Source organism: Miniopterus natalensis, chromosome 1, assembly GCF_054644295.1.
Source record: "Miniopterus natalensis isolate mMinNat1 chromosome 1, mMinNat1.hap1, whole genome shotgun sequence".
Classification (NCBI taxonomy): Eukaryota; Metazoa; Chordata; class Mammalia; order Chiroptera; family Miniopteridae; genus Miniopterus; species Miniopterus natalensis.
Genome location: NC_142081.1, coordinates 63,825,344 through 63,847,983, shown reverse-complemented (window position 1 = coordinate 63,847,983; position 22,640 = coordinate 63,825,344).

Here is a 22,640-nt window from a genome sequence, read left to right as displayed (position 1 = left end):
ATTTTTGTCTTTTAAAACAATCAGACCATATATTCAATCTATTACCAGCTGAATTGACTTGAGAAATATATTTTCTTTACCTGTTTTATTTTGTATTCTGACTTTGAAAATTATTTCTAAATTCTTCCCCCATCCTCATATGCCTGTAATTTTAAAAGATACTCTAGCCAGTAACAGTGGATCTCCAGGTATGTGTTGTATAAAGCATGGGGAGAGATGGCACACATAACCTTAGCATCTCTCCTGCTTTTAAACTTCATGCAACATCCTTTAAAGGATGTAATATTATATTTTACTCACATCATCAACAAAATTCAAAAACAAATATTTTTAAGAATTGGTTCAAAACTAGAACATTATGTTCTAAAGAATACTGATTGTCTCATGCCATACCTCAAGGACACAGGACAAGGATGGTTATTCAGGTGTGGCTCCCTGATCGTCATGCAGGGTAGGGTTTTTATCTCTAGACTTCAGAGAAGTTCATTGATTTTCCTTGGAATGAATATGTGTTCTGGAAAAGTAGAGACATATTACATTAATGTGCAGGATTTGAATGGATCACTCTAAGAACAAGCTACATATTTATGTGTAGGGGTGTGTGTGTACACACACGTGTTTAATAGTGTAATATAAAAGAACCCATAGGGCTGTGTTCAAATATAGGTGCATATATTCTTATTTTCTGCTAAAGCACTATTCTGACATCATTGACACTTTGCATTGGAATAAGACAAACTGGTGTCACCAAACATGAAAATTAATTCACTCAATCCTTAGCATGCTTAGATGGAAGCCATACAATTCATTATAAGCATATTGCCAATACAAAGACAAACAAACAGCATGTGTATCCTATTAGATCTGAATCATAACAGGGAGCCAAGCGAGTGGAAAATACAATGCATCCAGCTTTGCGCATTGTCAATTGTACTCATGAAAGACTTACTATATGTCTGGATTCCACTCTAGTTCTTTATAATTTATGCAGGGTTGCCGTACACTGTACCTCTTCCCAAATCAGCTATCTCCATAAGAGGCTCATGCATCATGGAGCCAGGGGAGCACTCGGGACCAGTGCAAGAATTCTGTGTCCATGGGGGAAAAGACAAAGTATAAATCAGTGCTTACCTAAATGCACAAAAAATGCTGGCCCCTAAACATCAGAGGCTCCTCAAATCCCACCTATGAAAGGCCTAATGACTGCTCTTAGAGACCGCGTGACTGGAAGTTTGGGACAGACGTAAGCGCTCATGAAGCTGGGCAGCCTGGCTGGTTAAATCTTTTGCCAGCTTGCTGCTTCTCCGACTTCTCCCTACACCGTCTAACGCACAAACACACTTTATTGATCGTCAAAAAGGGCAGTCTTCCACCCACCCCCACTACATTATTTAGGCAAATATAAGAATTAAGGCCAACCAAAGGGAAAAAAAGTAAAACCCTAGGTGCCTAAAAGTTCTTTGCTGAGACAAGATTAAAAAAAAATTTGAATATTGCAGACCTTCATGGATTCCCTGCTTTTAAGTTTCAGTATGAATTTAGGGGTATTTTCCACTTTAGAAACTATGTTCTTTTTTTGTTTGTTTGTTTTTGTCAATCCTCACCCAAGGATATTTTTTCCATTGAGTTTTAGAGCGAGTGGGACAGAGGGGGAGGGAGAGAGAGAGAAACACTGATGTGAGAGGGACACACCGATTGGTTGCCTCCTGCATGGGGCCAGGGATTGAACCTGCAAGCCAGGTACATACCCTTGACTGGAAATCAAACCTGTGCCCCTTTGGTGTTCAGACTGATGATCTAACCACTGAGCAACACCGGTCAGGTTTAGAAACTGTATTCTCGAACTTATGTAGAATGGATGTTTTCAGTTCTATATCACATCAGGTTAATCAGTTGAAAATTCAAATATTCAGTCAATGCCACTTTCATCAATGAATATGTTTCTGAGAGAACAGGGTATTTTTAAATGAAAATTAGACATAAGCTCTAATAACAGGCAGATTTTATATATTTTGTTCAACCTTGTATCACTAGTGACTAGACTGTAATAGGCATTCAATACATATTTGTTGAATGGGAGAAAGAAATGAATGCTCTGTGGCACGTCAGAGAGGGAACACGGCTCTGAACAGGAGATCTGTTTGTCACAGTGGACTTTATTTCTCTATGTGCATGCTCAGAAATCCAGAGGAGAAAACTTGAAGCAAGTTTTAACAAAGGATATACTGATATCTGTTCTAGCCTGATATTTGTGTATGGTTAGAATAGGTCAAAGGGGGCCCTTTGGGGATGTTTTTGGCTGTACATAACAGAAAGCTGACAGTGGCCCTAACTGACAGTGTTTCTTCTCCTGCAACAAGAAGTTTGGGAATAGGTATAGGGGAGGTGTGGCAGTTCAGAAATGCCACTAGGAACCTAAGTTTTTTCTGCCTTTCTTCCTGCCAGACATAGTTTGCAGGCTTTTGGCCTCAAGCCTGGCATCTTATGATTGCAAGAAAGATGCTTGCTGTCACCTCTTACACTAATATTTCATTAGGCAAAAGAAAGGTAAAGGAGTGAGGAGGCAGTCGGAATGGGTGGTGACTGCATCAGGAAAGTCACACCTTTTCCATCAGTCTCATCAGAGTTCTGTGTACATTTCACAGAACAGGACTGTGTCACACGATTAAGGTGTCATGGGCTCTGGGAAGACAAGTGTTTTCAGCTGGACAGTTTGCTGCATCTCCAAAAAGTCAGGGTCCTATTGACAAGGCAGGAGTAAGGAAGGATATTCGGTAGTCAACTGGCCAATAAAATTAGTTTAATATTCAGAGTATAAAATTTTATTTCACCCATTGATGGATTTTTCTTTTTCCTAAGCCACAAATGCAGGATTTTCCTCTTGTATTTTCCTCTTGCATTTGTGGTTTAGGGAACAAAAACCGCACACACAGAAAAAAGTTATTGCCTATGTACTGCCCTGGACTTAAGGTCTTCTTTTTTCTTTTTTCTTTTTTCTTAAATGTGTCTTCATTGATTTCAGAGAGAGGAAGAGAGAGGGAGGGAGAGAGAAACATCAATGATGAAAGTCATTGATCAGCTGCTTACTGCACACCCCCAACTGGGGATCGAGCCCACAACCCAGGCATGTGCCCTGACCGGGAATCGAACCCCAATCTCCTGGATCATGGGTCGACCCTCAACCGCTGAGCCACGCCTGGCCAGACAGGGTCTTCTTTTTGCTGGATCAGCTTCCTTATTTCTCCTCCCAAAACTCCCTTCTCTAAATAGCTCTCTGAGGAGTATCATGAAGAAGTTTGTACCAAAATGTGAATGGTTGATGGTGTCTTTTGTGTAGTTCCACTTGAAGGCTATTTGAAGTTTAATGGGATAATTGCCGAAAATCAATCTCTAATTGAAAGAGTGCCCAAGAGAGAGATTTTTGAATAAGGGAATCTTAACCTTAGTTATGCAACCACCCAAGTGGGCAGTTGTCTTTCTTACCTAGGTGTAGGACCTTGTTTTTTATTTACCAAGGACTGTATAAAAGTAATAATAATCTTCTCTTTAATACTTGACAATGTGCCAATGAAACAATGATTCCTTTAGCAGCTGACTTGTGTGAATCATGTAATTCCATGGTTCTTTGTTCATAGAAATATAAACAAGTTAATAATAGTTCAGAATTGGAGGTGCCCAAATCTTTCATAAGGTTCTGGCCCTTTCCTTGTGTTCAGTATTTTTTCATTAGGACAAGCCTTTTATTAACATAATGTAGAGAGATGTTTGGCAGAAAGATATAATGTAAATTGGTCCTTTGTAAATTTAGGAAAACCAAAAGCAGAGGATGGAATAAATTGTTCATGAATAAAACAATGGAGACTGTTGTTGCAGGTGTTCATGAAGTGTATGTGCACCCAGAAAGTTTTTATAGTCTTCAAACAATTTGTCTTCACCTACAAACTACACAGCTTTATCGTGTATTTACTGCCTACCACCTCACTTGCTCCTATAATTTTCCTTCTCTGCCTGCAGGCTTAACATTCTTGGCAAAGAAGAAGGCTTATGGGGCATATTCAGTGCCTTCTCACTGAAGCAATTTTGTTTCTGCATGGGAGCCAGGCTCAAGGAGTGTAGCTGCAGATCCCAAACAACTTCCTTGATTTTACAAGAAGGGCTCTGAGGGACCCTTACACCTCAATAATATGAGCAGAAACTCGCATTCTAAGGTTACACAGAAATACACCCCCCCTTACTCATAATGCTGGAAGACCTTGCCTTTAGAGGATCAGAACCTGGGCTCTAAACATATCTGGACAAGAGACATCTGGGGGGCACTGTCTCTCCTGTTATTTGCTCTAGAACACCCGCTCACCCCCACCCTACTGTCTCCCATTCAGGCCTCCTTGAAAGGCTGTGTAGGGTTCTTCTGGATTATATGGCATCCCCGAACTTTCTGCCCTTGGGTAGTGGTGGGGATGCGAACGCATAGAATAAACGTATATGAATATTTTTAAATAACTGTAAAGGGACAAAGATGCCTCTGCCCACACACAGAGCTCATTGTCCCTGACCATCCACAGTAAGCCTCTCTGTCTCAGAGAATCCCGTCCCTCAGGAATGCAGTAAGAAGAGCCCCAATTAGCAGAATGTAATTACTTGAGTGGAAATCACATACTTAATGATGAACCTCTCCTCCCAAATAGCACGAGCTCTTGAATAATTTAGAAGGGAAAGGCAATTAAATATAAGAGGACCCTGCTTAGAGTTGGGGGTGTTTGCGCCTGTGCTGTAAGGGAGCAGTAGAACTACAGAGCTTTAGCTAGCTTTAAAGTGCAGCAGAGTTGATATTTGCAACCTGTAGAAAGCTCATTTAAAAACATAGAGTGATATGTAGATCCCAGATAGAATAATGGACAAAGGTTATGAAGAGGCAACTTAATCTGGGAGAAAATACAACCAGTAAACAAGGAAAAAGTTCACCTTCAGGAGCAACCCAAGACATGCAGATTAAAACAACAATGTATGCTCTGACGGACGTGGCTTCTTTTCTTATGCGTTTCTCTCCAACATGCCTCTATTCCTTCTAACGCTGACTGGCCAGGGAATGGCCCTCCATAACCTCCTGGAATGGGAGATCGGGTTGGCTTTAATCTGTTTCTTCTACCTTCGGCCTTCTATGAGTCATCCGCCCTACAGCTTCTTGCCACTGGGAGGGATGGACCCAGCAGGACAGCTCAAGCCCAGCCATCGTACTGAGGGTCCACCCAGAAAACTGTGGGTCATGGTCAGCGGTGGAATGCGGGCTGGTTCACCGGCCTCTCTCATACCACCTTCTGCTTGCTCTTTGTCTCTACTCAGCCCCAGACATTCTGCCGGCCTACTGGCTTGGAAACTTATGAATAAATTATCAACAATTGCCAACTTGGTGGGGGACAGGACCGTCCAGATAGCCATTGTTAGTCATTCTGGAGCTTTCCTCTCTTTTGGCCAGAAGTGTGCCATCTGTGTTGTTCTTTTTATCCGTTTTGTAAAGCAATAACCTTAATTTTCAGCTTTATAAAATTTGCACTGTCAAAAAAAGAAGAAAAAAAAAAGAAAAAAAAAAGGCATGTCCCATTTGCCATGCCCAGTCTTTCTCCTGTATTGATCAAGGTGGCGGTGGTCTTCATGGTTATGTCTCTCATAAGCCTTAGAGGAAAGATGCTGGCTCCAATTATAGTCATGCATCGCTTAACAACAGGGATGTTTTGAGAAATGCGTCTTCAGGCAATTTTGTCATTGTGTCACATCACAGAGTGCCCTTGCACAAACCTAGATGGTCTAGCCTGCTGCTCCTGGGCTACAGACTTGTGTAGCATGTTACTGTACTGAATACTGTAGGCAACCGTAACACAGTTTTAAGTATTTGTGTATGTTTCTATCTAAACATAGAAAAGGTACAGTAAGAACACAATATAAAAGATAAAGATTGGTACATGTGTATAGGGCACTTACCATGAAGGGAGCTGCAGGGTTGGAAGTTGCTCTGGGTGAATGGTGGGTGGATGTGAAGGCTTAGAGCCTTACGGTTCACTGTAGACTTTATTAACACTGCCCCACAACCCTGCTTCTGTCTGACAGGGTCTGAAACAGAACATCAGAGCTGTCCACAATGCTCATGCTGCCCCATGACCTGGGATGTAGGCTAGATTGTTTGGAAATACTGAGGAAACTGTCTGGATAAAGCCTAGATCACCATGATAATAGTGACTGCCAGGAGGGAGTGAAAGGTGGCCTGAGGATCAGTAGGAAAAAGAAATCAAGATGGGGATATGAGGAACACAGGGATTGTCATGGTGACGTGGTTTTGGCTGTTGCCTCTTGGAGCAGTGGTCAGGTTAAGGAACTTTGTGGCATCCATTAAAAAAGAGGGTGTTTAACATGGAGAGGCTGTAGAGCTGAGGACCCAATATTTTGACTTTAGAAATTTTTTTTGTTTCCATTGACCCTACCTGGCAGAAAGGGCTCTTTCTGGCATTGGACTGATGGAAGAAATGAAGCTAATCTATGCTTTACATCATTACAGCCTCGAAGTATTTCTAAAGTACAGGCACAGGCTGGCTCCACATTTCCACAGAAAGCTTTTGCTAAAGTGGCAGTGGCACTTCATACTTGTTCAGGAAGCTCCGGTGGACCTGTGTCTTATACAGGACCTCAGGTCCTCAACAAAGAATTTGCAGCAGTGTCCCCTGAAGAACATCATGCTAGGTCTGGGAGGCTGTACTGACTTCTGAAAATGTCATACTGGAGGGACAGTCTCCTCTGTGCGAAACAGGCCTGTGGCTCACTGATTGGGATTTCACCTGTGCACTCACAACTGAGATGCTACGAGTGAGAGGGAATCTATTGCTACACCCCACAGATACTGTTCTCATCAGAGAAAAACCACTTTTCTTCTGAACCACATATCCCTCCATTTCTTACAGGAAATTCAACTCCATTATAATCTTACTGGCCCACCATCATGTATGTAGTCAGCCATTGACTGAAACGTTGATAAGCAGAGCATGACTGTACTGGCATTTCTTTGAATGTAGAATGTGGACTATTTAGATGCCAGTTCTGGAACTCAGCAGCTAGAACCTTTTAAAAACAGAGAATTATCACTAGCTGTTTTTTTTTGAGCATAATTAATTTATAGAAACAGAGAAATAAATAAGATGCCTTCTTAATAGAAAATATAGTTGCTGCCATCGATATTGGTTGTCTGAATGATTAAATGCTTTTTGAAAAAAAGTTAGGGCAATAATTCAAAATACTTTAGAATGTATCCCCAAGGTTACACAAATGTTTTACTTTCAGAGCTACTACTATGAAGTCCTCTGTGATGGAAATCCTTTCTTTTTCCAAAATACTTGAGTTGTATACATCATTTGGATTAAAATTGTCACTGTTATGGGGGAAAGGAGGTTGAGGTGAAGAGAACTGAAGTGATAGAGCCAATGGGGAGATGGGAGTTCCAAAGGACAATTGGCTCACTTTACCTTTGACTAGGGTTAGCACCATCACTCAGGTCATAATCAGCAGGAATTTTGTGTTTCCTTTTCATATCTATTTTATGAGTACTTATGAACTCATAGGTAGTTAAAGGCCCTGAGGTCACAAGACTTCTGTCTCTTCAGTAAAATGCCCAAGTATGGCCTAACTCTAAATAACGTGGATGCTACTGTTTCATATCATTCTTTGAATTAGAAGATAACAGTACAGCCTCAGAGCAATCAGTTTTTCATGCTTAAAATGGGAATACCAGTTAGAGGTGACATGGGAGAGAGGGAGGGAGAGAGAGAGACAGAGAGAAAGAGAGATTTTCTTTTATTATTTGTTAATGAACTTTAAAAAGTTAAAAAATTTTCATCTAAACCTCAATCTTTGGAATGCTTTTGAATTTAACCTAAAATGTTATTTTAGTGGGGTTATTTATCTAGATGCCAACAAACACTATCCTTTTTTTTTTTTTTTTTTTTTTACGGATTTTGCTTGAGATAAGTATCATGGATATATTTTTTAATTGACCAATTTGGCATAGTAGTCGAAAATGCATGTCCCTTAAGACCCCAATGACTTTGAAAATGGGAAGCTTGAGGTTGAAATAGCTTAAGGCAGAGTTTAAAAAAATGGCCTATGTTAATATCAGTAAGCTTGTTTTGCTTTTGATCACACACAGACAGAAAATCATGTATCAGAGGTGAAGCTGTGTATTATAACCATGCCTCTCCATTAGTCTCACATTCTGCAGTGAAAGCTGCTAATGATGATTTTTTTATTTAGAACTATTTGCTCAGTTTTACTAGGCTAACTTTAAAATAACATATAATTGGATATAATAGACTCAGTAAAATATAAAAATTACCTGCTAGACAAATCTATAGTAGCTGCTATGGTAAACTGACTGGAAGTATAAGAGCTAAATGGTCTGTTGACTGTAATTTTGGTCTATCCTACATGACGCCTACCTCCCCAGAAACAATAGCCAAACGACTTAATTAAAGCTTCAAATGGGGCAAGTGTACAAACATTTGACTTTTCTTGAAAATTATACAGACTCAGGTTATATATGTTATCACCAATCATTTAGCTACAGTCTTGCTTTCTATTTAACTATATGTATGTAAAATTTTATATTTCTTTTCTATTTCTACCCTGTGATCAATTTGTATATCTGGAAGATAAAGAATATGGAAGACAACACCCTAAAGTGCAGGATCAGTCTCTCCTTGTGTTTTACCTTGCACTTGGCACAACACTTGAATGCCTGACTTTTCAACTTCCTGCAAACTTGTGCTATCTTGTTACAACTTTGATGAACTTCTGGAACTCAGACATGGCTTCTCTCTTAGCTTCAGTCTCACTTGCGCTCTTTTGCTCACCCCATACCTTGGGGCAACAAGTAGCAGATTAGTAGCTTATTGATTAGGGATAAACACTGATAGTCTCCCTCATGCTTCTTTTACTGGGAGTCAGGTGGCCGAAGGCTACAAGTTGCTTGACTTTGTCAAAATGATTAGAGTTGGTTCATGGTCTAGGAAATCTGTTTTTCTCCACTTCCTTCTTGATTAGGAATTTTGGATTTCAGAAGGTATTGAATTTAAATAATAAGAACTAATGGAAGCTGCGTCTATGTCTCTGAGAAAAACAATTAATCATATAGGTTCTAAAAAACCCATTTCCAATCTATGTTACTATAGAAATTTGCTGAAATTAAATTTTTTTCTACTTCAAGAAATCAGTCTAGAAATTTCAAACTTTTGTAGGTCATGGTCTTTGAAACCACATTTCCCATATGTTTTATATTGTCACTGCATGAATGCTCTTTTCCTTTGATGTTCTCAATAATTTATTACTTCTTGCATTTTTCTTGTGACACAGATGAGAGCTATAAGAAACTGACCATTTCATATGATTTGGGTTTAAGCTATAGAAAAAAGAGTAAAAATAGTCATTGTATCTGAGTACATTACACAAAGTTTAATCTAGTCATTGCATTTTTATTTTAGTGACTATATTTCTAATATTACTAATTGGTGATTTTTGATATAAATTATTTTTACTTTTTTATAATTACTTTCTAAATGGAAATTATTAACTCACTTATCTCTATGAGCATACAAAATATACTTATTCTGAAGTTTGTCAATCTTTTCTATGAAATTAATTTCCTATGAAGCAAATTCATGTTCTGATTGTTGTTTTATGGTTTCTTTCTTATCGGTAGATTTTTTCATATGTTTGGAAACACTGATGTGCAGTTTATTTTTAATGAAAAGTTGTTTGTCCTTTCTCACACTCGGTTTACTCCCTTCTTCTCTAGAAAATCTGAGGGCCCATCCACCTGGGTCCTATTCATGTACTTGCCTATATTTCCCAGCCTTCCTTATATTTACTTTGCAGTTACATGCCTAGTTCTGGCCAATGGGCTGAGAGTACAAGTAACATGTATCAAACTTAATCAAAACATAGTTAAGGGCATATATGGGATACCACATTTTCTATCTTATCATGGGTGTAAAGAACTCTGAATTGGCAGAGATGTTAGATGGAATCATCTCAGATTCCCAAGTTGCTGTTGGAGGACGGCTGCCAAGGAGAATCACCTGACCCATGTCAGACTGTGATGTGAACATAGACTAAAACATCGTTGTCTAAATCTGTTGATATGTTGGGTTCACTTGTTTCTGCAACATAACTTAGCCTTGACTGATGCACCACATGCCACCCTACCTCCCACCCAGCCTCTAATCCAGAACCAGGTTATAAAATGATGGCTCCAAGTTCCTACCCTACTATGGTATTTGAGAGATTGAGGGTTGATTCACCAAACCAGCAGGCAGGCTTCAGTTCTTATGATAAAGCTGGTCTCTCTATTCCTGACTCCCCAGGCCTGAGGCCTTCTTTAGTCCTAGGCAGCAATCAGCAGAAGTTCCCCTGACCTGTGGCTACAGGTTGAGACCTGCGGCCAGTCTGCTTCTGGGCCTGATGCCCAAGAGGTGAGAGCTTCTGCCCCAATTATGACTATGAATTTTGGCCCACAGATATACATATACATATATATATATGTATGTGTATTAGGTATGGCTTTGTATATTTTTTCTCTTTCATACTTGCTATACGTTTGGAGTACAGAGGTAAGTCAAGTGATGAACTTACTTCACTAGCTTAACCAAGAAGGCTTTTGGAGCATAATTCTCCAATCTAGAGTTTAAAGATTGGCTTTCATGAAAAGCCATAGAGGTTCATGTAGCCTTCTCAGACCCTGTGGAGGTGGGAGAATGTGCGATTGTTTTCAGCCATGGTTTCTGGAGTCATAATGGACTTTATGAAGTTCTTACTTTCAGTATGCATTCACTGTCGATTGTCCATTTCACACTCTGACAACTTTTATGATGCTTTTCAGAGATGTTTTGGAAACTGTGTTGGAAGCAATAAGCTAGGTTAGTGATTCTGAAATTTGAATGATACATGGCCTTTTGAAGGAGAAAAGAATTCAAGACCCCCCCTTAATGTTGATTGACATGATTATTATTTATTAATTTTACTTAAATATATGCAAACATAAAACAAGGTATATATATATATTTCTTATGATTAGCACTCAGATACAACTATAAAAAAACAAATTAATACATTAAATACAAATAAAACTATAAAACCAATAAGATTCAGAGTAGCACATTTATTTTAATGTGACAGATAATGTTGCTTTGCTGAAACCAAGTTGATGCATGTAATAGGAACAGAGTGATGGCCATTGAAATTCATTGTAACAGATGGGTTCTGGCAGAAAATGAAAGGCATTTATGTCAGAAGTATTTGAAGAGGGTTAAATACAGGAAATACAGGGGTGGGCAAAGTAGGTTTAGAGTTGTGAGTTCGTGAAAAACAATTTATTCTTGTATTATTATTTATTAATTATTGTGTTTATTTGTACAACTGTAAACCTACTTTTGCCCACCCCATTTATACAAAGGTGTAGGCAGGCTTAGTAAAAACTAAAGAGGTTTGGGTATAGCAATAGTGAAGAGGTTTGGGTATAGCATTATCTTCCATGAGACTGTAGAGGCAAATGAAGGAGTAATAGAACCTTGAGAGTGTGGCTGCCATTACTGAAGAACAAAGAATCAGTTAGAGAAGCTGTGCTCTTTGTTAGAAGGATACAATCAACTTGTAGGACCCAGCAGAGATGAAGCCATCACAATAAATACCCTGACCTTACTCTTCTCACTCTTCAACATCCTGCTATCAACTCTCATGTGCTGAACCCAATCAGAAAAGCCAGAGGGCAAGGAAGCTCCTTGCTGAAGGTTATGGGCATAGAATAGAGTGCAGAAGGGTAGAGAGAGTAGTCTGGAGAGGCAAAGGAAAATATCCACTTAAATTTTTGGAGTTCAACGTGTACTATCAGGTACTTTGTGATAGCATAGTTCCACCATAACTTTTTAAAAAAATTCAAATGAGTAAAAACCTATTGCCTTTCTCTTGGAGTGAATATAAATTTACATTTGAAGTCCTCTTTCATTTTCCTTATTAGTCCATGACAATTTAAATTGTAATTAGTGCCAACACAATGATACACAGAAGGGAAACATAAGCACTGAACTTTGTGGCAATATTTAGTTAAAATGTGGTCATGTAGCCTATCCTGAATTGCATTTAAAAATATCATCAAAATTAATATACACTCTTTTTAAATAAAAAAAGAAAACAGGCAAATAACAACAAAATCATCAAAGAGAACTTCAGATTGTGCCAGTAAGTCCACCTGAGTTCATGGACCTCATTTGAAAATCATTGAGCTAAGCCATTTCATGCTTTAATCTGGATAATTTCTTTCAGCTTCAAAACAACCTGCACAGAGCTGCTGGAACAATCTACTTGAAGCTCTGCTGTGATTTTATAATTCTCTTCATAAAGAACCTTTCATTGCTCCTTATGTCCTACAGAATTAAGTATAAAGTACTCATGCTGGAATTCAAAGCCCTCAACTTACCCTTTAAGCTTTATTTTCTATGACTTTTCCCTTTGGTATATCATATACTCTAGCCAAACTAGAATGTCTATTATGGCCTAAACTGTCTACTTTTTTTTTTTTTTACTTTTTTACTTTCTAGTTTTTCTTTTCTACTCTCTTATCTCTGTATATGTTTTTTCTTTGCTTGGAATGTCAGCTGCCTCATTTCTGCCTTTTAACATCCTAAACACCTCTCAAAGCTCATTTAAAATTCCATCTCCACCATGAAGACTGAACTAACTCCAGGGATAAGAGATCTTAGCCAGTATCAAGCTTTCCAACTACTTCTAAGAATACAAACACTCAGAAGACGCAAGCAGGGCAGAGAGTAGGCTAGAACATCCCACAAAACTCCTCATTCTCATTTTTGTAGACATGCCCTCCAGACCAGAATTATGGATGAGGTCTCTAAAGAGGATTACCTCACTTAGTGGGGCTCATTTAAGTTAGGAAAAATCTCCGTTGCGTGCTCCAGAAAGTTGTATAGCTTATACCACATTATATCCACAGAACTATGCATCACAAATCCATAGGTTGTAGGCTTGTTTACGCTAAGCAAATATAAACTAAACCAGAGTTCCTGTATAATCAGTCTATTTGTCCAGAATTCCAGTTATCTTTTTTGTAAGAATATTACACTGAGTCAATGCATTCTTTCTTTTTCTAAAAGCATCCCCATGATAACTGAGAAAGCCAATTAAATGGATCACAGGCCAATTGCTTTAACTCCTTTCTCTCTGAACACTTTCCTGATTAATCTTATAGAATCTTTTCTATCACTTTGTGCCTCTATCATATTGTTAGGGACAAAGATGTTGATCCTGCTTTGTTGACTGTGGTTGTTAGCTATAGTTATAAGAAATATTAGTCATGTTCTGTTCACTGTGATTGTTCTGGTCTAATTAGAAAAAGCACATCCTAACCTGGCTGGAAGTTGTATGACCCCAGACATGGAATTACCCTTGGAATGCAGTCTATTTACTGTTTCTGAGAACTGTCTAGTATCATAGAAAGATTAACAGCCTTGTTCCTGAAACCATGGAATCCCGGAGGCACCCGCCCTTTGCGACCACCAGCCCACTTGCCTACTTCCCCCTGCCTATAATGCCTACTTTCCCATTTAATTTTTGTCCTTCTACCCTTTATGAGCAACTGGCTTATGGGAGGTCAGGAGAGCAGATTTTCGTGGATGATTCTTGCTGCTCTCCCATATTGCCGGCAATATTGGAATAAATGCTCATATACGATTCAACCCTGTCTTTGCTCAATTGGCTCAAGTGGTGACAGGCAGCCCAGACCCATTGTTGTCCTGTTTCAATATCACTATTTTTCTGCAACCCTGCAGAAGAGACATGATTGATTCATTTTGGGATCACTAAAAGAACTTTGCTAAGTGCCTTCCATATAACAATTATTTAATATATATTGAAAGAAATTAGGAGAAAGAGAAAATTTTCTATCCTTGTTATTTCTCCCAGATATCACTGTTGAGTACTGAGCAGTGGAGAGGAATCAGACCAAGTGCGAATGAGTTTAAATATCTTCTGTGTAGATAACTTAATGACAACCCCACAGAATTATGTAAAATTCTGCCTTAAGGTAGTTTTCATGGTTTTTCCTTCTCATTCCTGAATGCCATTTTCCTCTCTCCTTAGGCCTCTATATCTAGATCTTGTTCGTAGGGACTTTGCCCAGATGAGATGCTGGCTAAAAGAGCACTTCACTGTTGTCAGGACCTGTCCTGTGGGATGTTATTTAGAAATTTATCTGTGGAGTATCAGAATTAACGGTAGGAAAGATAAGAGTGACAATGGAGCCATGCTTAGAAGTGGGGAACTTGGAAAGTAGTTAATCAATGTGTCAACTAGAAGAATAAGGCAGAGACATTAACCAGTGAAACACAATGAGGAAGAGAGAGGACAGGAAATGCGCTGGCTATTGAAGTGAATGGTTCAATATCCAGGTCTGAAAACCTGGATCATTCTTGGGGGTGTTGCTTTCTGTGGTTCTTAGAAGGCTTTGCTGGGTTAAGGGCAGAAACTTATGAGGATAGAGTGGGCCTGATCGACAGGGTTCTCATGCTCTTCACCACTCATGTATAATTTTATTCTCAATATATGAAAATGATTGATTATAATTTAAATGTCTTCCTTCCAAGGAATATATACATATGCCTAGAATCCAAAGTCTTAGGCTAACATGATGAAGGGCATATTTCTGTTATTGGGTTGAGGAGAATTGGGGACATAGGAACTTTCCTAATACTACTTTTTTTTAAAAAATTTATCTTTATTGTTGAGAGTATTACAGGTGTCCCATTTTTCCCCCCAAATTGACCCCCTCCACTTTGCTCCCACCTCTTCCCTAGGCCTTCACCCCATTATTAACTGTGTCCATGGGTTATGCATATATGCATATAACTTCTTTGGTTAATCTCTTCCCACCCTCCACCCCCCTTCCCTCTTTCCTCTGAAATATGATCGCCTGTTGCATGCATCAATGTCTCTGGATCTATTTAGTTCATCAGATTCTTTTGTTCATTAGCATCTTTTTAAAGCAGACCCTTCAACCTTTCTTGGAGTGCTGGTCTGGTGGTCATGAAGTCCTTTAGCTTTTTCTTATCTGTGAAGCTCTTTATTTGACCTTCAATTCTAAATGATAGCTTTGCTGGGTAAAGCAATCTTGGTTGTAGCTCCATGTTTTTCATCACTTTGAATATTCCTTGCCACTCCCTTCTGGCCTGCAAGGTTTGTTGAGATATCAGCTGAGAGTCGTATGAGTGCTCCCTTGTAGGTAACTAAGTGCTTTTCTCTTGCTGCTTTTAAGATTCTCTCTTTGTCTTTAATCTTTGGCATTTTAATTATGATGTGTCTGGGTGTGGGCCTCTTTGGGTTCCTCTTGTTTGGGACCCTCTGTACTTCCTGGACTTGTAAGTGTATTTCTTTCCCCAGGTAGGGGAAGTTTTCTGTAATTATTTTTTCAAATAGGTTTTCAATTTCTTACTCTCTTTCTTCCCCTTCTGGCACCCCAATAATACAAATGTGGGGCCTCTTGAAGTTGTCCCAGCGGTTCCTTGTGCTATCTTCATATTTCTGGACTCTTTTTTCTTTTTGCTATTCTGGTTGGGTGTTTTTTGTTTCTTCATGTTCCAAATTGCTGATTTGATTCTCAGTGTCCCCTACTCTACTGTTGATTCCCTGTAAATTATTCTTCATTTCAGTTTGTGTAGCCTTCATTTCAAGTTGGTACTTTATTATGTTATCGATTTTCTCAGTTATTTCCATAATAGTCTGCTTAAACATCCTTATAAACAAAATTCTGAACTCTGTATCTGTTAGCTTGCTTGGATCTATTTCATTTAGTTCCTCTTCTAGAGATTTCTTCTGTTCTTTCCTTTGTGACATGTTTCTTTGCCTCCACATTTTGGCTGCTTCCTGGTGTTTGTTTCTATGTATTAGGTAGAGCTGCTATGTCTCCTGGAATTTATAGAGTGGCTTTGTGTAGTAGGTGTCCTGTAGGGTCCAGTGGCTCAGCCTCCCCAGTCACCTGAGCTGGGCCTTCTAGGTGCTCCCCTGTGTGGGCTGTGTGCACTGTCCTGTTGTAGTCGAGCCATGGTTGCTGTTGGCGTCCCTGGGAGGAATTGACCCCCCGGCCAATCAGCTGTGAGGACCAGCTGCAACTACAGCCAAAGAGCTACTGTGCTGGAGACACCCCTATGGAGCAGGATTTACTTCAGTGGGGCTTTGGTGTTCACCAAGTGCACCCCTTGAGTGTTACTCGTGGATGTGGTAGGGTTGTAATCCAGCGTGGCTGAGTCTGACCACCAGGTGCACTGTCTCTGGGGCGCCTGGGGAGGTGCAAAGTCAGCCTCTGCCAGTGCCTTGTCCAAGGCCACCCAGGATGAGCTACACAGCAAACCGTAGTTGGCTGCTACTTGTGCTGGGCTTGGCATTGTCCAGGAGAGGCCAAGCTGTGAAGCAATGCGGGTTGCCACTAGTGCCAAGCCTGGGGCCACTTATAAAGCTGTATTGGGCCCGCTGCTTCTTCTTTGAGAGATTTTAGGAAAGTCCTAAGCATGAGGCTTGAGAGGCCACTTGCACAGAAAAGCCCCTGGAAATGGCCTGGATGAGCTGCAGGTGGGGAGGGGCGGGGCCTCCGGGAATCACGGGGCGGGGCCAAAGGTGTGAGTCAGGTGCTGGCGATTCAAATATGGCGCCTGCCTGCCAGCTGTGTGCGGAGAGGACTCTCCAAAGGAACCATGGCCTCTGCCAGCCCTTCTGCCTGGGAGGAAGCCGCCCTCCGCCTCTCGCCCGGATCTCAGGCAGGTTAGTTCCCCCCCAAGTGTCCCGGGTCCTTTCAGGCTGCTGCCCGGCGCTGGGCTCAGAGGGAGCGTCCGAGTGAGTCCGTGCCGGGCCCTTTAGAGGAGCTGCTGGGGCTCCCACAGCCTCCGCGACCCTCAGGGACAGTCCCCGCTGGTTTCACAGCCTGGAGTTGTGGGGACGTCTCTTCCTGGTTCTGGAGCCCTGGGCTGGGGGCCTGCTGTGGGGCTGGGACCCCTCGCTCCTCCAGGAAACCTCCACCACCAAGATTCCTTCCTGGGTTTAACCACTGCACCGGGTGTGGGCCTGTTGCTATGTCTCCGAGATTCAGCTCTGATCGTCCCGCGTCTCCCCCCTCCTTCGGGTCTCGGTGCTGCTTCAGTTCCCTGGTTGTAGGGCTTCTGTTCAGCCAGGTCTCAGGAGGCTCTTAGTGATGGCGGTTCTGTATTTTAGTTGTAATTTTGATGTGGTTGCGGGAGGCGGCGGGTGCCGCTGTTACCTGCGCCGCCACCTTGTTTCTCTGCCCTAATACTACTTAAATTACCTGGTTGGATGTGATGATGTGACAGTCCTCTAATTTGGCTCCATAACATTGAGAATTTATAGACATTTCCAAGCCTAGCTTTTCTAATTGGTAATAAAATAACAAGTTTCACACTATTTCCTTTTCCCTGCAGGGAGAATAAAAAAGCCCACAGCTATACTTACTTAATTCATGTTTTTGTTGTTTATATAACTATGTTTTTCCTTACCTGTTTTAAACAGTGTACTTCTTGGAGGTTGTATTATTTTTCTATTACTATATAACAAATTACCACAAACTTAATAGTTTAAGGTAACACATATTGATCATCTCTCTCAGTTTCTGTAGGATGAGAGTTTGAACATGATTTAGCTGGGTCCTCTTTTTAGTTTCTCACAAGACTATAATCAAGGTGTTATATAGGGCTGGCTTCTCATCGGAGGATCACATGGGGAAGGATCTATTTCTATGCTCCCTTGGTGGTTGGTGGATTAATTTCCTATCAGCTAGAGGATTAATGGCACTTATTTCTTTAAAGCCAGCAATAGAGATGCCATCAAGTTGGGTGCTTATACTAGTATGCAATCACATAATGTAACCATGTATATCTCATCACCTCTGCCATATCCCATTGGTTAGAAGAAAGTCACAGGGCCTGTCCACACTCCAGAGGAGAAGATTACACAAAGATGTGAAAACTAGAAAGCAATGGTCACTGAGGGCCACCTATAGGGTCTGTGTGTCATAGAGGTTGTAATGCTGTTTATAGAAATTCAAAGTGCAAATCAGTCTAAGGTAGATTTTTCATAGCTATGTAGTGACAATGACTCTAATGATGAGGAAGATTATGAGATGCAGGGTCAAGTGTCAAAGATTTGTGAAAGAGCTGTAACGGAGAAAGAGCAGCTTAAGGTTAAAGACCTTCTCCAGCAACATTCAACTTGATGTGTGCCATGTGTGGTGATGAAATATGTTCTAACCAGGAGCTAAATTTTCATCCTATGCATCTCATAAACTTGCAATTTTTAAATTTTGTATTCCCTTCACAATGTTTGGGACACCTAAGGTGTCTACCTCTTCCACTGTGACTTAGATATATGAAGTAGATGGTTAAATTATCATGGTCTTGGCTGGCAGGCATGGCTCAGTGGTTGAGCATTGACCTATGACCCAGGAGATTGCAGTTTGATTCTGGTCAGGGCACATGCCCAGGTTGTGGGCTGGATCCCAAGTAGGAGACGTGCAAGAGGCAGCCCCTCAATGACCCTCTCTCATCATTGATGTTTTTATCTCTCTCCCTCCCTCTCTCTGAAATCAATAAAAATATATTTTAAAAATTATCATGGCCTATTTATATTCTGAAATAATAAAAAGGAGAGTAATCACTCTCACAACTGTGGCTGTTTTGGATTTTGTAACTAACAAAGCTACAATAGGGAGGCTCATGCTGCTTGCCAATGTTTTAGAATTTTATACCCAGCAAAGGACCTGTGGGGCAGACAAACTCTTGTTTCTTCACTGCATCAAAAACCTTTTATAATTTACTGTTTTTTCTCTCTCCTAAATCTACTCAAGATAAAAACAGGACTATGGGGAGGAAGGGGATAGAAAGAACTTTAAATTTAGACATTGACTGTGGGAATCATTTCAAAGATTTGCGTTTCAGACCTGCTGCAAAGAATGTGCTCCTTACTGTTTACTGTCAAGAGAAAATGTGCCCTGTAGGAAGAGAGCAGTGCCTGTCTTTCCAAACTGCATGGGACCCAGTTTTCCCCCCATTACTTTCACTTGTCCTATGACTGCAAACAGGGTTATCAACTGCTTTCTGAATGTGACCTATACTTTCCTGCCCTTTCTTGCCCTGCAGAAGATGTTCCCTCTGCTTCCACTGCTGGTCTTCCTCATGAATCTGTCTTTGCATTTTAAATTTTAGCCAGTCCTTAAGGTTCAGCTCAAATACCATCACTTTTGTTAGTGTTCTGGTCACTTTGCCCTCCTTCATGTTCTCACAGTGCTTGGCCACTGTCTTTTGGCTCAAGTGGCTTATCACATTGTATTCCACAGGCTTTTTTAAAGTTAAAATTCATATAATGTAAAATTGACCATTTAAACCATTTTAAAGTGAGTGATTTAGTGGCTTTTTTTGACAGTGTTGTCCAACCACCACCACTGTCAAATTCCACAACATTTTTATCAATTCCCCCTACAGATAAACCCCTGTACCTGTTAAGCTCTCACTCCCCATTCCCCCATACCCTTAGCTTCTGGCAATCACTAATATGCTTTCTGTCACTATGGATTTGCCTAGTCTGGTATTTCCTATAAAAAGTATCATCATACAATATGTGGCCTTTTGTTTGGATTCTTTCACTCAGCATAGTATTTTTAAGGTACATTGATGTTGTAACATGTATCAGTACTTTCTATGGCTGGATGAATAATATTCCATTTTATGGATATGCCTTTTGTTTACCCATTTTACTGTTGACAGTCATTTGGGTTGTTTCTACTTTTTGGCTGTTATGAGTAATACTGCTATGAACATTAATCTACAAGTTTTTGTTTGAATATCTGTTTTCAGTTCTTTTGGGTATCTACTTAGAGGTGTACTTGCTAGGTCATATGGTAACTCTGTGTTTAACATTTTCAGAAACTATCAAACTGTTTTCCACAGCTGCTGTACCATTTTATTTTTATTTAAAAATTGTTTTTAAGTAATTTACTTTTTAAAATCCTCACCTGAGAATAGGTATGTTTTAGAGTGAGGAAGGGGGAGAGAAAGAGAGAGAGAGAAACATTGATGTGAGAGAGAAACATGGATTGGTTGCCTTCTGTATGCACTCCAAACCGGGGATAGGACCCTCAACTTTTTGGCGTATAGGACAGCATTTCAATCAACTGAGCCCCCTGGCCAGGGCAAAGTACAAGGTCTTTGAGGACAGGGACTATATTATTAATCTTTTAATCTCTCAGGGAATCTATTATATTGATTTGGGCTCAACAAATACTTAGTGACCTGATGTCCTGAGCCACAACAAAACATTGTATTGCTTGAGTCAGCCCTGAGGTGAAGTCTTCATATCATGTATTTTTAGTATGAAACTGTTCTTACTCAAGGCATCAGTAAACTCTTTGTTAATAAATCTTTTGGTCCTTTTAGTGGTACCTGAACTGTTGATCATATACTTCTTCCTTAAATATTTTATTTCTTTGGCTTCTGGGACACCACACTTCTTTAGCTTTATTTCCTGCTTCTCCATTAGAATCAGTCTCCTGAGTGGGCTTCTATTCTCTGATGAACACTTAGAAATGAACATTATCTGGATGTCTGTTGTTGCTCTTCTCTTTTTCTTGTACCAATGTTTCCCAAATACTGGTATCACAAATGGTATCATTTAATGATAAAGTCATTTTGTGATAATGGACATTGTAGTGAGTTTTTATTACATTTTAATTGGCTAATTGGAAGTATTGTCCTTCATTTTAAGATTATGTCATTCACACTCTTTAAAGTTAAAATGTCTTCTACTTCTATGAAATAATAGTGATATACATGGCTAGTTATATTACTTTTAATATCCTTAAAAATGTAAAATTTAGCAACTTTGTATTGGCTCTCCTTCTTCCCAACCATTTAAAAATATACTGGACATTGATATACTGTTCTATATTTAGTACCAGGATAATTTCATTTATGGATATAACTTTAGTTATCACTTACATAATGATGGCCTCCAAGTAAAAAATGTCTCTATTTAGCTCAAATCTGTATTTCAAACCTCTTACTGAATAAGTTTTCCTTGATGTTCACAGGATCCTCTGATTATGCACATGTAATCTAGCCCTCATTGCCACCCACTCACCTACTTCCTCCTTCTCCGTGTCTCCTAGCTCTTTGAATGACATCTAGTCACCCAAGTCAGCAATCAGAAATTCCCTCTAAGTCTCCCCATTTTCAATACATTTTCCACAACCAATTACCAACTGCTTTCATGTTTACCTTTATAATATTTCTACAGACCATCCTCTTACTCAATTTTTCATCTTTTTGCTGCTACCTTATTTAAGACTACCGCCATCCATCCATCATCTGTTGAAAATAGATCTGAGTTTATACCAAGTTCTAGCAGTGCAACATGGAAAGAAAATGAAAGCCTATGTTGAGAGGGTGGTGTTTTAGGTATTATAGTCTAATCTAGGTTATGGTTGATTTTCAAGTCATGAATATTTTGAGATTTTTCCCATACTTGGTGGGTGCTATGTGTATTTTATAGATTCATATTTGAAATTTTTTTGTTTGAGGAAATTTAAAGTGAATTAGTTGAGCAAAGAAATTATTCCCCCAACCTGGACTGTAGCCTAAGAAAATATCCATAATTCCTACTTAGTTTCCCATTTGGAAAATGGAATGGTTGTGTAGGAGACTAAGGTAAGTTAGTTGTTTGCAATAATCCAAGAGCTCTATGGATAAAAATTTAAAGTACAGGTTTTTAAATTTATTCATTAGAGAAAGCTTTAGCTATGAGTTCCAAGTCTGAGTATAATGGATTATAATCATTAATGCATATTTAAGTGCATTCAAAGGTTGCCAATTATTCTCTTAACAATCAAGGGAAAATGGAAGCATAAGATTAGGAGGGATTGGTTAAAGGGATTTGACCCAGGTAGCATCCTCAGGAGCATGGGGAACAGGATCTCTATCTCAAAGCAGGGGCTGTGCAATATGCTGCTTATATGAAGCAGGGTTTGCGAAAATATTGGGGTCCCAGGTTAGGGGAAGCACTGACCTAAAGAGGAAGGAAAAAATTCTGGCTGTGTTCGAAGGAAGCAAGCAGAAAGAAAGCAGAACTCACTGTCTAAAATGGATGATTATACCATCTTCCTTTGCAGTCTTAACCTTGAGCAATGTCCTGTATTTGATGTTTCAGGGGGAAAACATCCTAGCACCTCATACTTTTCACTGTAAATCATGAAATTCTGAAAAATATTCTTCCTACTACTTTTATTTTGTTTTTTCTCTGCTTTGAGAACTTCATTCTTTCAGATTTCTTAACTGAAATAGAGCTTGAAACCTATTAATGATACTGTGTTCTTATAAAAGGCTGGGCTGCGCGAGTCTTTCAGACTTGCAGGTAATAGAGCTGCTTTGCCACACTCAGTGCCTCGAATGTCTAGAAAGTTTGTAGAAAGAGAGCTAACACTTCACATACCCTAATGGTCCTGAGATGTGTCACTAAGATTTAGAAAAGAAAACCATGCAACTGCTTCCTTT